We start from the raw sequence: 13,859 nt of genomic DNA on the forward strand, positions 1-13,859 counted from the left end.
GGAAAGAAGAAGACCTAGAAGGCATTATGCTAAGTGAAATAAGTCAGACACCAGCAACTACCATATGACCTCATTTATATGTGGAAGCTAAAAAACAGAATAAGTGAACAAAACTAAACAGAACCAAAGGCATAGAGAACATGTTGATAGTAGCCAAAGGGGAGGGGGTGAGGGTGGAAATTTTCTTTAAATTAAAATAAATAAGTAAATAAGAAAAGTAGAAGAAAGCTAAAACAATCTAAAGAAGTAATAAATATAGAGTAACACATTTATTATGTATACATATAGCAACGAAATAAGTTAACTCGTGGGCACAAACAGCAGTGTGGAGGTTGCCAGAGGGAAGGGGGTGGGGGTGAAGGGGGCCCTAATATAATGTGACAGGAGAAGATATGAATTTGGGTGGTGGGCACACAGTGCAATATACAGATCTTGTAACAGAAACCCACACCTGAAACCTATATGTTCATATTCACCATGTTCACCCCAATAAATTTAATTTTAAAAAAAGAAAAAGATGTATTAGTTATTTTAAATGTGATAACGTGAAACCACCTATTAAAATGCACTACCCACCATGTTAGGTTAACAGGAAAAACTCAAACACATGCTCTTTAGAAGAAACACACTTAAAAGAAACAAGAATCATAAAAGCAGTGGGTAAATTCAACACATGCAAACCCAAGAACACAGGAGAGTTAATGCTCATAGCTGGTATTGGTAGCAAGTCACGTGGAATTTAGGGTTAAAACAACAAATAGAATAAAGAGAGGTACTCTGTCCGTAGTGATAAAATACGTTGCTGATGAAAAAGGACGGTCAGAAAGGTATATACACCCAACTATTTAACAGCTACAGTCATAAATCCAAAACAAATAAAAGGAGAATTTTATTTTTTAAAAAAGAGAAAAGAAAGAAGAGGCAATCTGCATGACAAAAACCCTTGCCTTTTTCTTTCCCCCAAAAAAGAAACTGTCCTGGCCCCCAAATAATCCTTCTTTTCTTTTGTTAATAGCACCCTTGCCCCAACCTTCTTCTTACAACAACCTTCTATTTTGTAGCCCCCCCCCCAGCTCCCTTCTAGTTGCTGAGTAGGATGCTGCCTGGTTCCAGACTTGCTTAAGAAAGCCAATTAGCCCGGCTGGCGTGGCTCAGCGGTTGAGCGTCGACCTAGGATCCAGGCGATCGGGGTTTAATTCCTGTCGGGGCGCATGCCCAGGTTGTGGGCTCGATCAGTGACTCTCTCATCACTGATGTTTCTCTCTCTCTCTCTCCCTCTCCTTTCCTCTCTCTGAAATCAATAAAGATATATTTAATAAAATAAAATAAAGTAAAATAAAATAAAATAAAATAAAATAATAAAATAAAATAAAATTCCTTTGTTACTCAAATGATTTTTACACAACACTAACCGGGCAAATAGGGACAGTAGTAGAAGAATGATTTTGTTAGGGAATTCCTACAGCCCCAACTTCTTTTAGTCTCCTTTTCAATTGCCCATTTCCTTTTGTGGAGCATTTTTTTTAAACCTCACTTTATTTATTTATTTATTTATTGTTTATTTATTTATTTATTTATTTATTTATTCCTCGCCTGAGGATATGTTTTCATTGATTCTAGAGAGAGGAAGGAAGAGGGAGAGAGAGAAACATCAATCAGTTGCCACATGTATGTGCTCTTAACGGGGGCTCGAACCCACAACCTGGGTATGTGCCCTGACCGGGAATTGAACCCACAACCTTTCGGTGCACTGGACAACATCAACCAACTGAGCCACACCGGCCAGGGCTGGAGCATTTTTTATTTAAGGAATGACAGCTTCTTCTTGTTTTCATAATGGAGCTTCTGCTTTTGCAATGTTTGCAGCTCTAGCAGGACAATCCTTGCCCTTAGAAACTTCATCCTTTTGCTCTGTGTGAGCTCTAAATGCTATACAGTCGTCCCCTCTTATCTGTGGGGATATGTTCCAAGATCTCCAGTAGGTGCCTGAACCCATGGATAGTACTGAACCCTATATATACATATACACAGTACTATGTTTTTCCTAGACATACTTACCTGTAATAAAGTTTAATTTATAAATCAGCCACAGTAAGAGATTAGCAACAATAACTAATTATAATAATATATTGTAAAAACAGTTATATGAATGGTTTGGGACCATTATAAAGTAAAGTAAGGGCGACTTATTTTATCAGTCAATCTGATAACTGAGATGGTTACTAAGTGACTAATGGGCAGGGAACACTGACAGTGCAGAAACGCTGGACAAAGGGGTGCATCAAGTCCCAGGCGGGACAGGGAGTGCAGCGGAGGTATTTCATCACACTGCTCAGAACACACCGGCAAGCACTGTAAAACTCGTGAGTTGCTCATTTCTGGAATTTTCCATTTAATATATATTATTTTTTTATTTTAGAGAAAGAGGGGAGGAAGAGTGAGAGAGAAGCATTGCTGTGTTGTCCCACCTATTCATGCATTCTTAGGTTGATTCTTGTATGTGCCCTGACTGGGGATGGAGCCGAAACCTTGGCATATCATATTGGGATGACTCAACTGAGCTCCCCAGCCAGGGCTCTATTTAATATTTTTGGGTTGTGCTTGACCACAGGTAACTGAAACTTCAGAAATCGAAGCTGCACTGGGGAGGGGGAAGGAACGGGGGGGGGAAGGGTCATTGGGGAGAAAAAGGGACATCTGTAATACTTTAAACAAAAATAAAAATTATTAAAAAAAATAAAACCTAAAAAAAAAAATAAAAGAAATCGAACCTGCAGGTAAGGGGAGGCTACCATGCTAATATCTGAGCAGGCAGTTATAAAACCTCTGACAAATTGACTATCAATTTTTCCAGGAGATATTTTAATTCCCAAGGAATTTAGAAAGCTTCTATTTTTTCAAATTCAACACGTGGTATGACAGACACCAAATACATATTTATTATTTATATATTATATATAAAATATATGATGTTTTATATAATGTATATGTAATATATATAACACATACGTTTATTTTAAGTGCAGAACCAAGAATTGAGGCACCAAGAATTGCAGCTCTAATCACTACCGTTAACTAGTCTGCTTGTGCAGGCCTAACTCCAGACAGAGCGTGACTCCACGGTATGAGGCCTCTCCCACAGCACAGGAAGCCTTAAGTTGGCCACTTTTACTCCAAGTGCGTGACCCATGAATAAACATCGTCAAGTGTGCAATATGGACGGGAATATTAAATGAATCAGTTGGGTTTTTCACAACTTGGAACCCTAAAGCTGGGGGAGAGACTAGAAGCCAATTTCTGTTATTCAAAAGCCTCTTCAGAATCTAGGGACAAACCAGAGACCTGGAGGACGTTCATGCAACCACTCCATCAGAGGTTTGGTCTGCTCTGCAAAAGCTGGAAGGAATCCACTGTTGGTAACACTCTAATAGTACCAAAATTGGCTAATTATTTTTTTAGTAGTAGTAGTAACAGTAGGCCGTTTTATCTGCAAAGTGGGCTGCCTCCTAGACTGTCACACTCTATGGCCTGCAGCTGATTACTAATGTGATAAGTATCTTGCTTCAGTTTAGAAATGCTGCAATGTGTCTACTGAGGCTTGTGTCCCTGTCCAGGGAGAAATGGTAAGAATGTCAAAGTATCAGGTTTGCATTGCTCTTTAGTTTCTGAGGCTACCGGAAGTCATCTACATTCTGAATAACCATAGATCTCTCAGGTGGGACACATCTCTCAGTTTGCCTGTAAATGACTAGAGAAAATAATAGGAGAGTGTAAAACCCTTGAGGAGTCCTTTGCCATAAATATTGAACTTTTTCCATAAGCAAAAGCAAACAAAAATTTAGACTCACCTGCTAGAGGAAGAAGGAAAGGAAGAAAAGACAGAACATAGATACAGAGAAAAATTTTGCAGACAAATTTTGAAGTCAGAATGGTTGCAGGAGTTAATGAAGCATCAGATTTATTTACTTCTTTAAGTTCTTGTTCAAATCTGTTCAGTGGTTGATCATCTTTATCAAGTTTACCTTCTGTTATGGTCTGAAAGTTTGTTCTCCCAAATTCTTTTTTTTTTTGTTCTCCCAAATTCTTCAGTTGAAACCGTAATCCCCAATTGGATGATATTTGGAGGTAGGGACTTTGGGAGGTAATTAGGTTTAGATGAGGCCATAAGGGTGGGGCCCTTACAAGGGATTAGTACCCTTATGAGAAGAGAAAGCTAGAGATCTGTTTTTTTCCTCCAACAAGCACTGAGGAAATGCTGTGGGAGCACACAGTGAGAAGGCGGCTATCTGTAGGAAGCAAGCTCTCACCAGGAACCCACTTGGTTGGCACCCTGATCTTAGACTTCCAGCCTCCAGCACTGACAGAAATAAAGGCCTGTTGTTGAAGTGCCTCCCATCCACCTCCCACCCCACCTGAGTCTATGATATTTTATTATAACAGCCCAAGCAGACTAAAGCATCTTTCTTCTTCATTAGAAGTGTAAGAGTATTAGGGGGGCAAGTGTCTTATTAAAATTATCCCTTGTTTTTCTAATTCTTTTATAACAGTTTTTATTCCTTCTGTTGGAGCTCTTGACAAATGATATTGTTTTACACATCACTATGGCTTATCCCTTTAGTAAACTATTTTTATTTGTTTTATATCTTTTTTTTAAAGTATGTCTTAATTGATTTCAGAGAGAGGAAGAGAGAGGAAGAGAGAGAGAAACATCAATGACGAGAGAGAGTCATCATTGCTGTCTCTTGCAAGTAACCAGGGCATGTGCTCTGACAGAGAATTGAACCATGACCTCCTGGTTCATAGGTCGACTCTTGACCACTGAGCCACACCTGCCGGGCTATTTGTTCTATATCTTGAATTTAATCAGCATTTTTATTCTCTAGGGTTCAAAAGGATGCAATAAGTTGTTTCAGCTTAAGGTGCTTCTCCAGCACGGAGTGAGATGGCCACTCTCTGCAGTTCCCTTTTTCTTTCAGATAGCACAGAGTAACCAAATCAGGTGGCATTTCCCCCAAGAGCTCCACACACACTCCTTCCAGAGGACAGAATATGGAAGCCTCTAAACTGCACAGCAGGCCTCTCCCCACTGTGTTTCTGGGACATTTGGGAGAAGTAAGGACACACGTTTCCCAGTTAGAGAACTTGTCTGCGTGGGAACCATGGAAGGAAAGGAACAGTAGAAGGCTGATGGAGATACCACCAACCTGTACTCATGGGAAGTGAGACAATTCCCAGGAAGTTGCAGAATAAGCAGCACCAGGACCTGCCAGAATAGGCAGGGATTAATTTAGCTTGAAAAGGGATTATTGACACATAGGTTCTCCAGTTCCCACCTCTGAGCTTCCCTCAGTCTGTGATTTTGGAGCCCTTTGCCAAGTATTTTCTAGCAGATAGTCTTGTCCCGCTAGGCACTCCTGATTCTACTGTCCCTGAAATTCCTGCCTACTCCAGTCTCTTTCTACAATCCTTCTTCCAGCATCCTGGCCTTTTGCCATAAGGACATACAATGTCTTTCTTCCTTTCTCCCCCTTATTAAGTTGGCTAGAGTAGAAATCACTTCCTTTAGGAAAGAGTGCTAACTGAGCAACTGACACAGCAGTTTTTTAGTTTCTTCTTTTCTTCTTTGCCTTTCTCTAGAGTTCCCAAAACTGAATAGCTGCTGCTATGCTTGAGCAATAGTCAGTCTGGGTCATTCTCCCATCTCCCTAATTTGAGTTTTGAGACTCAAGACAAAGGTGATCAGGGTCAGAGGGTGGTTTCAACCTACACTTGGATCCATGACAATAAATTTTTTTTTTAATATATCTTTATTGATTTCAGAGAGAGGACAGGAGAGGGAGAGAGAGATAGAAACATCAATGATGAGAGAGCCATGACAATAAATTTTGAGAAATAAAAATCCTCAACAAACCATGGATGAAATTGCCGTGAGACTTACTGTCTTTCAAGTACACTGCTGCAGCTTCTCCCAGCTCACCTTTATTGAAAAGCTTCAAGTATGGCCATCAGCACACCCTCAATGATGAGTCTCCAATGCCTTTAGTTCTTCCAGAGTTGTGGGGGATGGTGAGTAGTTGGCTTTGCCTGGCCACCATACCCGTTGATGTGTTGGGACTGGACATGCTTGCTCTAGCAAATGAGCAAAGTCTTTGGTTGCAGAATTGCATGCAGTAGTCAGTGTACATCCGTATGCATGGGGCCATAGATTGAAAACATGCTGCCAAGTGCTCCTGCCAACTTCTGGCTTTAAGTGAGTAATATCAGCTGGCAAGGAAGGCACTAGAGCCCTAGGTAGCTTCTCAATGGCATCAGGTTGGCTGGCCATCCAAATACAACGCGTTGGTTTTCTTTGCATTGAGACAAGAAAAAGGCAAAATTATATGGTACTTTGGTCTCCTTTCCAATATTGACATCCATCGATTTAGCACCTTGTTAATAACAGACAACAAGAAAATCTCCCAGTGCTTGGGAACTGAAAAACATACTTCTTAACAATCCATGGGTCAAAGAAGTTTTGAAGGAAATAAAAAATACACTGAACTGAATGGAAATGAAAATACAGCATAGCAAAATGTGGGTAACACAGGTAAAACAGTGCTGAAAGGGGAATTTATACACTAAGTGCATACATTTGAAAAGAGGATAAGTCTGAGTTCCCACTTCAAGAAACTAGAAAAAACCCTAGTTGGGTAGTTCAGTTGGTTAGAGTGTCAGCCCCCTATGCTAAGGTTGTAGGTTTCATCCCCAGTCAGGGCACATACAAGAATTAACCAATGAATGCATAAATAAGTGGGACAAGAAATCTCTCTCTCTCTCTCTCTCTCTCTCTTTTCTTCTCTCTTTCTCAAATCAATAAATTAAAATAAAAAGTTCAGGTCTGGCTGGTGTGGCTCTGTTCGTTGGGTGTTGTCCTGGGCAGGAAAAGGTTGCTGGTTCGATTCTCAATCAGGGCACATGCCTGGGTTGAGGGTTTGATCTCCAGTCTGGGGCGTGCAAGAGGCAGTTGATCAATGTTTCACTCTGACATAAATGTATATCTCTCCCCCTCTCCCATCCTCTCTCTCTAAAAATCAATAAAAAATCTTTTAAATAAAGTTCATAAAAAAAAAAAAAAACTAGAAAAAGAAGAGCAAAATGAACCTAAAACAAGCATAAGGAAGGAAATTAAAGGTAAGACCAGAAATCAAGGACATTGGAAGCAGAAAAATAACAGACAAAATCAATGAAACAAAGAACTGGTTGTTTGAAAAGATCAATAAAAGTGACAAACCTCTAGAATATTGACAAAGAAAAAATAAGAAGACACAAATGACCAATATCAGGAATAAAATAGGGGATATCATCATGGACCCTTCAGGCATGAAAAGGATAATAAGGAATTCTACCAATAACTTAAACATAGATTTGAGCCTGGCCAGGCGTGGCTCAGAGGTTGAGCACAGACCTAGGATCCAGGAGATCATGGTGTGTGGTTCGATTCCAGGTCAGGGCACATGCCTGGGTTGCGGGCTCCATCCCCAGTCGGGGGTGTGCTGGAGGCAGCTGATCAATGACTCTCTCATCATTGATGTTTCTCTCTTTGTCTCCCTCTCCTTTCCTCTCTCTGAAATCAATAAAGATACATTTTTTAAAAACCACATATAGATTTGAGAACTTAAATAAAAATGCAAATGGGCCAATTCCTCAAAAACACAAACCATCAAAATAAATAATTTGAATAATCTTATAAACATTAAGGAAATTGAATTGATGATTTAAAAACCCCCTCCAAAATAAAACAACAAACCACACTTCCAGTCCTAGATGGTTTCACTAGATAATTCTGCCAAACATTTAGAGAAGAATTAATATTCAGTCTACACAATCTCTTCCAGAAAATAGAAGCAGAGGAGACAGTTCTTTCTCTTTTTTTATTTTTTTAATTGGTTTTTAGAGAGAAGAAGAGAGAGAAAGAAACATTGATTGGTCGCCTCCAGCAGGAGCCCAGACCAGGGATTGATTCAGCAACCTGGGTATGTGCCCTGACGGGGAATTGAACCCACCACCTTTTGGGGCATGGGACAACACTCCAACTGAGCCACACTGGCCAGGGCAGGACACAGTTCTCAGTTCATTTTATGAAACTAGTATTACCTTGATACCAAACCTTTGATCTCTGGTCAGGGCATATACAGGAGGCAACTGATTGATGTTTCTCTCTCTCTCTCCCTCTCCCTTCCACTCTCTCTAAAAATCAATGAAAAAAAAAACTATCCTTGGGTGAGGATTAAAAAACATTAAAAACACACACACACAGATAAAGATAGTTAAAAAAAGAGAAAACTGCCCGGCCGGGCGTGGCTCAGCGGTTAAGCGCAGACCTAGGATCCAGGCAATCAGGGTTCGGTTCCAGGTCAGGGCACATGCCCGGGTTGCGGGCTGCAGCCGATCAATGACTCTCTCATCATTGATGTTTCTGCCTCTCTCTCTCCCTCTCCTTTCCTCTCTCTGAAACCAATAAAGATATATTTAAAAAAAAAAAAAGAGAGAGAGAGAGAAAACTGCAGTCTGGCAGGTGCTGCTCAGTGGTTGAGCGTCAACTCATGAACACAGTTCAATTCCTGGTCAGGGCACCTTCTCCAGTTCCCGGCTTGATCCCCAGAAGGGGGCATACAAGAGTCAGCCTCGATGATGTTTCTATCTCATCAATGTTTCTATCTCTGTACTCCTCTCCCTTCCTCTCTCTTTAAAAATCAATAAAAAGGTATTAAAAAATTTTTAAACAGAGAGCTACAAACTTTATGAATATAAACTTAAAAATCCTTAACTAAATATTAGTGAGCGGAATTCAGCAAAATCTAGAAAGACTAACACACTATGACCAAGGAGGGCCTATTCCAGAGATGCAGGCTGGTTCAATACTTGAAAATCAATGCAATCCACCATATAAGCAGCTTAAAGAAGAAAAATCACATAATGGTATTAACTGATACAGAAAAAGCATTTGACAAAATTTAATTCATTATTAAAAACTGTCAGAAAAATAGGAATAGAGGGGGTGACTTGATTAAGCATCTTCTGGTATCATCTAAAAAAAAAAAATCCTATAGTTAATGCTCTGGACGGGTAGCTCAACTGGTTAGAGCATATATGCCCTATATGCCAAGGTTGTGGGTTCAATCCCAGGTCAGGGTACACACAATAATCAACCAATGAGTCCATAAATAAGTGGAACAATAAATCAGTCTCTCTCTCTCTCTCTCTCTCAAAATCAATAAATTTTTAAAAATCCTACAGTTAACATTATACTTAAAGGTAGAAGACTGCTTTACCCCTAAGATCTGAAGGAAACAGGCAAGGATGTTTGCTCTCACTACTCATTCAAAGTAGTGCTGGAAGTTACAGCCAGTGCACTAGGGTAAGAAAAAGAAATAAAAGGCATACAGATCAGAAAGGAAGAAATAAAACTGTTTCTATTTGTAGATGATGTAATTGTGTATGTGGAAAATACCAAGGAGTATACAAAAATCTCCTAGAATGAACACAGGAATTCAGCAAAGTTGCCTTATACAGGATCAGTATGCAAGAATCAATGAACATGTGGACATCAACATTTAAAATGTAATATCATTGCCAGGCCAGCGTGGGTCAGAGGTTGAGTAGTGACTTAGGATCCAGGAGATTACGGTTCGATTCCCAGTCAGGGCACATGCCCGGGTTGCAGGCTCGATCCCCAGCAGGGGATGTGCAGGAGGCAGCCAATTAATGACTCTTATCATTGATGTTTCTATCTCTCTCTCCCTTCCTCTCTCTGAAATCAATAAAAACATATTTTGACCTAGCTGGTTTGGCTAAGTGGTTAGAGCGTTGGCCTGAGGACTGAAGGGTCCTGCGTTCGACTCTGACCAAGGGCACGTACCTCGGTTGCAGGCTTGATCCCCGGCCCTGGTCGGAGTACTTGTGGGAGGCAACCAATTGGTGTGTTTCTCTCACATCGATGTTTTTCTCTGTCCCTCCCTTCCACTCTTCCACTCTCTCTGAAGAGTAATGGAAAAAATATCCTCAGGTGAGGATTAAAAACAAAACAAACATATATATATTTTTAAATGCAGTATCATTTACAAGAGCTCAAAAAAAATTAAACAGGTGCAAATCTAACAAAACATGTATAGGACTTGTTTGCTAAAAATTACAAAAAAGTTCATGAAAGAGCTAGATAAAAGGAGAGACATAACCTGTTCATGGATTGAAAGACTCAAAGATATAAACTCTCTCCAAATTAGCATGCAGATTTAATGCAATTCCTATAAAAATCTTAGCAAGATTTCTTGTAGATATAGACAATATTATTCTAAAATTTATACTGAAAGACAAAGGAATTAAAATAGCTACAACAATTTTTTATAAAGAAGAATAGAGTGGGAAGAATCAGTCCACCCAATTTCAAGACTTATTAGATAACTATAGTAGTGGAGACAGTGTGTTTTTGGCAAGGAAAGACACACAATCAATGGAACAGAATAGAGAACCCAGAAATAGACCCACACAAATATACCCAACTGATTTTTTAATTTATTTTATTTTATTTTTTCCACCACCATTTATCCCCTCTATGCTCTCTTGCCCTCCCCACCCCCTACCCTCTACCCCCTACCTAACTGATTTTTGGCAAAGGTGCAAAAGCAATTACATGGATTAAGGATGGACTTTTAAAGAATATATGTTTTTATTGATTTCAGAGAGGAAGGGAGAAGGAAAGAGATAGAAACAGCAATGATGGGAGAGTCATTGATTGGCTGCCTCCTGCATGCCCCCTACTGGGGATCATGTGCCCTCACCAGCAATCAAACTGACCTCCCTGGTTGATAGGTTGACATTCAACCACTGAGCCATGCTGGCTGGGCAAGGATAGACTTTTTAAAAAGTTTTTTATTGATTGATTTCAGGGAGAGAGTAAGGATGAGAGATAGAGATAGAGACATCGATTTGTTCCACTTATGTATGCATTCATTGGTTGCTTCTTGTATGTGCCCTCACTGGGGATCAAACTGAACCCGGCAACCTTGGTGTATTCAGGCAATGCTCTGAACAATTGAGTTACCTGGCCAAGGTTCAAAGATTTATATTTGCTTCTGGCAGACAACTGGGACACTGGAAATCCTGAATTTTCTTTGTCTAGTCTCCAGGGATTGAAATGGCTCAGAGCTTGACTGCAGACCCTTAGGGAACAGGGCTACTACTCTATTTCCACTTAACACTTACTCCTAGACCTTTGAATTTTCAACCCAACACATGAGGTGCCACTCTTTTGGTGGACCCTAAACTATAAGTTTTGATTTCTTGCCACACAAGTCTATCTAAACACCTGTGCTCAGCTTCTCATCTGCCTCTTCTGGAATTAGCAGGTAGCCGTAAGGGATAAGTCACCTTAAATACTGAGCTCACCTCTCAGTTTCTGCTTTCTCCCACTTCTTTGCCCCATAATTCTTCACTACCTGCTGCTACCACTTGGATATTTTCAAGCAAATGTTTTTCCTAGTCTGTTGAGCTCGTCTAGTTGTTCTCAGTGAGTGCTATGGTTCAGATTACTTACTCTGTCATTACTGGCCCCAGAAGTCATTCAGCATCGTTTTTAGGCTCTCTTTATTTTTATTTTTTTATTGATTGATTTGAGAGAGAGAGAGAGAGAGCAATCTGTTGTTCCATCCATCCATGCACTCATTGGATGATTCTTGTATGTGCCCTGACTGGGGATCAAACCCACAACCTTGGCATATTGGGATGATGCTCTAACCAATGGAGCTACCCAGCCAGGGTGAGGCTCTGTTAATATTGCTGGGTCTACACATAATCTTTTTTTTTTTTTTAATTCGCACCTAAGGATATGTTTTTCGTTGATTTTAAAGAAAGAGGAAGGGAGAGAGAGAGAGAAACATCAATCAGTTGCGTCCCGAGATTGAACCTGAAACTTAGGTATGAGCCCTCACCGGAAATCGAACCCACAACGTTTTGGTGCATGGGATGATGCTCTAACCAACTGAGCCACCTGGCCAGGGCTCTATAGATACTCTTGCTGGCAAATACTACACAGTGTTCCCTAATGTCTTACCTGCTTCCTCAAAGATGAATGTCCAGATTGCCTGCACCTGCCAGTCACTGTAAATAAAGCTATAATAAGCTTTGTCACATATGCCACCTTACACTTCGTGTAAGGATTTCTTTGTGATGTATACCTAAGAGCAGAATTACAGGGATTTAGGCTAAGTGCACACTTATTTAACTAGATACTGACATATTGCTCTCCAGAATGCTTGTGCCTGTATTCCCAGCAGCAGTACACAAGGGGTCCTATATCCCTATATCCCTACATTGGTACCAGTATTTGGTGTTACCTGTGTTTCTGTGTGTGTGTGTGTGTGTGTGTTTGCCAATCTAATGGGTGTAAAGTGATATCTCATTGTTGTTTTAATTTGCATCTCTGGTAATCAATGGGTTTGAACATCTTTTTATGCCTCTTAGCATTTTGGATTTTTTTTCTATAAACTTCCTATTCATATGCTTTACCCACTTTTCTTACTTTTATTTTTCCACCTTTATTGAGATATGATTGACAAATAACCATTAAAGGAGGCTACAAGTCAGAATCCAGCTGGGAAAACAAACAATACACAGTATTTCAGCAGAGAGGATTGAATATAGAGAATTGATTAAGGAGGCAGTGGAAGGAAGGTTTTGAGAGAGCACAGAGGTAATAACTGCAGAATGCAGCTCCCACTTTCAAGGCTGGGAGGACAAGAAGAAGTGGAATTATGAATTTCTTTTTTAAAATATTTTTATTGAATTTTAGAGAGAGAGAAAGGGGAGAGGGAGAGAGAGAAAGAAACATCAATCAATGCAAGAGCGAAACATTGACTGGCTACTTTTCACACGCCCCCCACCAGGGATCAAGTCCGAAACCTAAGCATGTGCCCCAACCTGGAATCAAACCAGCAACCCTTCAGTGCATTGGAAGACACTCAACCAACTGAGCCACACGGGCCAAGGCATGAATTTCTAAGCTCAGAGGAGGGGCCCTGCTGAACTGGAAATCAGACTCTGAGGAAACGGTGCTGAATGGCTGTGGCCGAAACTGCTAAGGCTTAGGAGAAGGGCCATATAGATCTGGGCTCTGACTCCTGAGGGGAGTGTTCCCTGACTGGTTCTGAGCTGGTGATGATAATCAACTGATGGTGGCAGGCTGAGGGCCAAGGCTGGGTGACAATAAGAACAGAAAACAAACAGGAAGGAACAAGACCCTTGTTCCCTTCTCCAGCCTTGCAGTCTTTCTCTAGCTTCAGTACTGGGGGAACCTAACGGACAGCCAGAAGACAAGGAAGAAATGTGGTTGCAGAGTCCCCACGTGCCAGTATCACAAAGCCAGATGTGGCACAATTCCCCCTCCCACCCCTTTTGCTTACCAGGATCCTTCTACATGTATTTGAACTTCCATCAGCAATGCTGACAGCTTGATGTTCCTGCCTGATGAAATGCCAGCATCCTTCAGAAAAATATGCTCCTACCTTCTCCCCAAAGGGTAGAGACACGAAGTCCCAACAGCCTTTGTAATCTTCTCCAAATGACAGCCACAGTATTAAATGAGGTTAGTTTCTCCTCTAAATAAGTCATAATCCCACTTGAATATTCTGTGACCCAGAGACTAAGTTATAAATTATCCTGTTAAAACAATTGCTGTGTAAAGTAATAAAGGGAGAGGAGAAGCAGAAAATAGTTATATAAAATTAACTAATATATTTAAGGAAAATATTATACATGGCTGTAACACTCATTTCTATACCTGGTCAGGAATCCAAAATTTATTTTTATAATTTCATTCTAATATT

This window comes from Miniopterus natalensis, chromosome X (assembly GCF_054644295.1).
Source record: "Miniopterus natalensis isolate mMinNat1 chromosome X, mMinNat1.hap1, whole genome shotgun sequence".
Lineage (NCBI taxonomy): Eukaryota > Metazoa > Chordata > Mammalia > Chiroptera > Miniopteridae > Miniopterus > Miniopterus natalensis.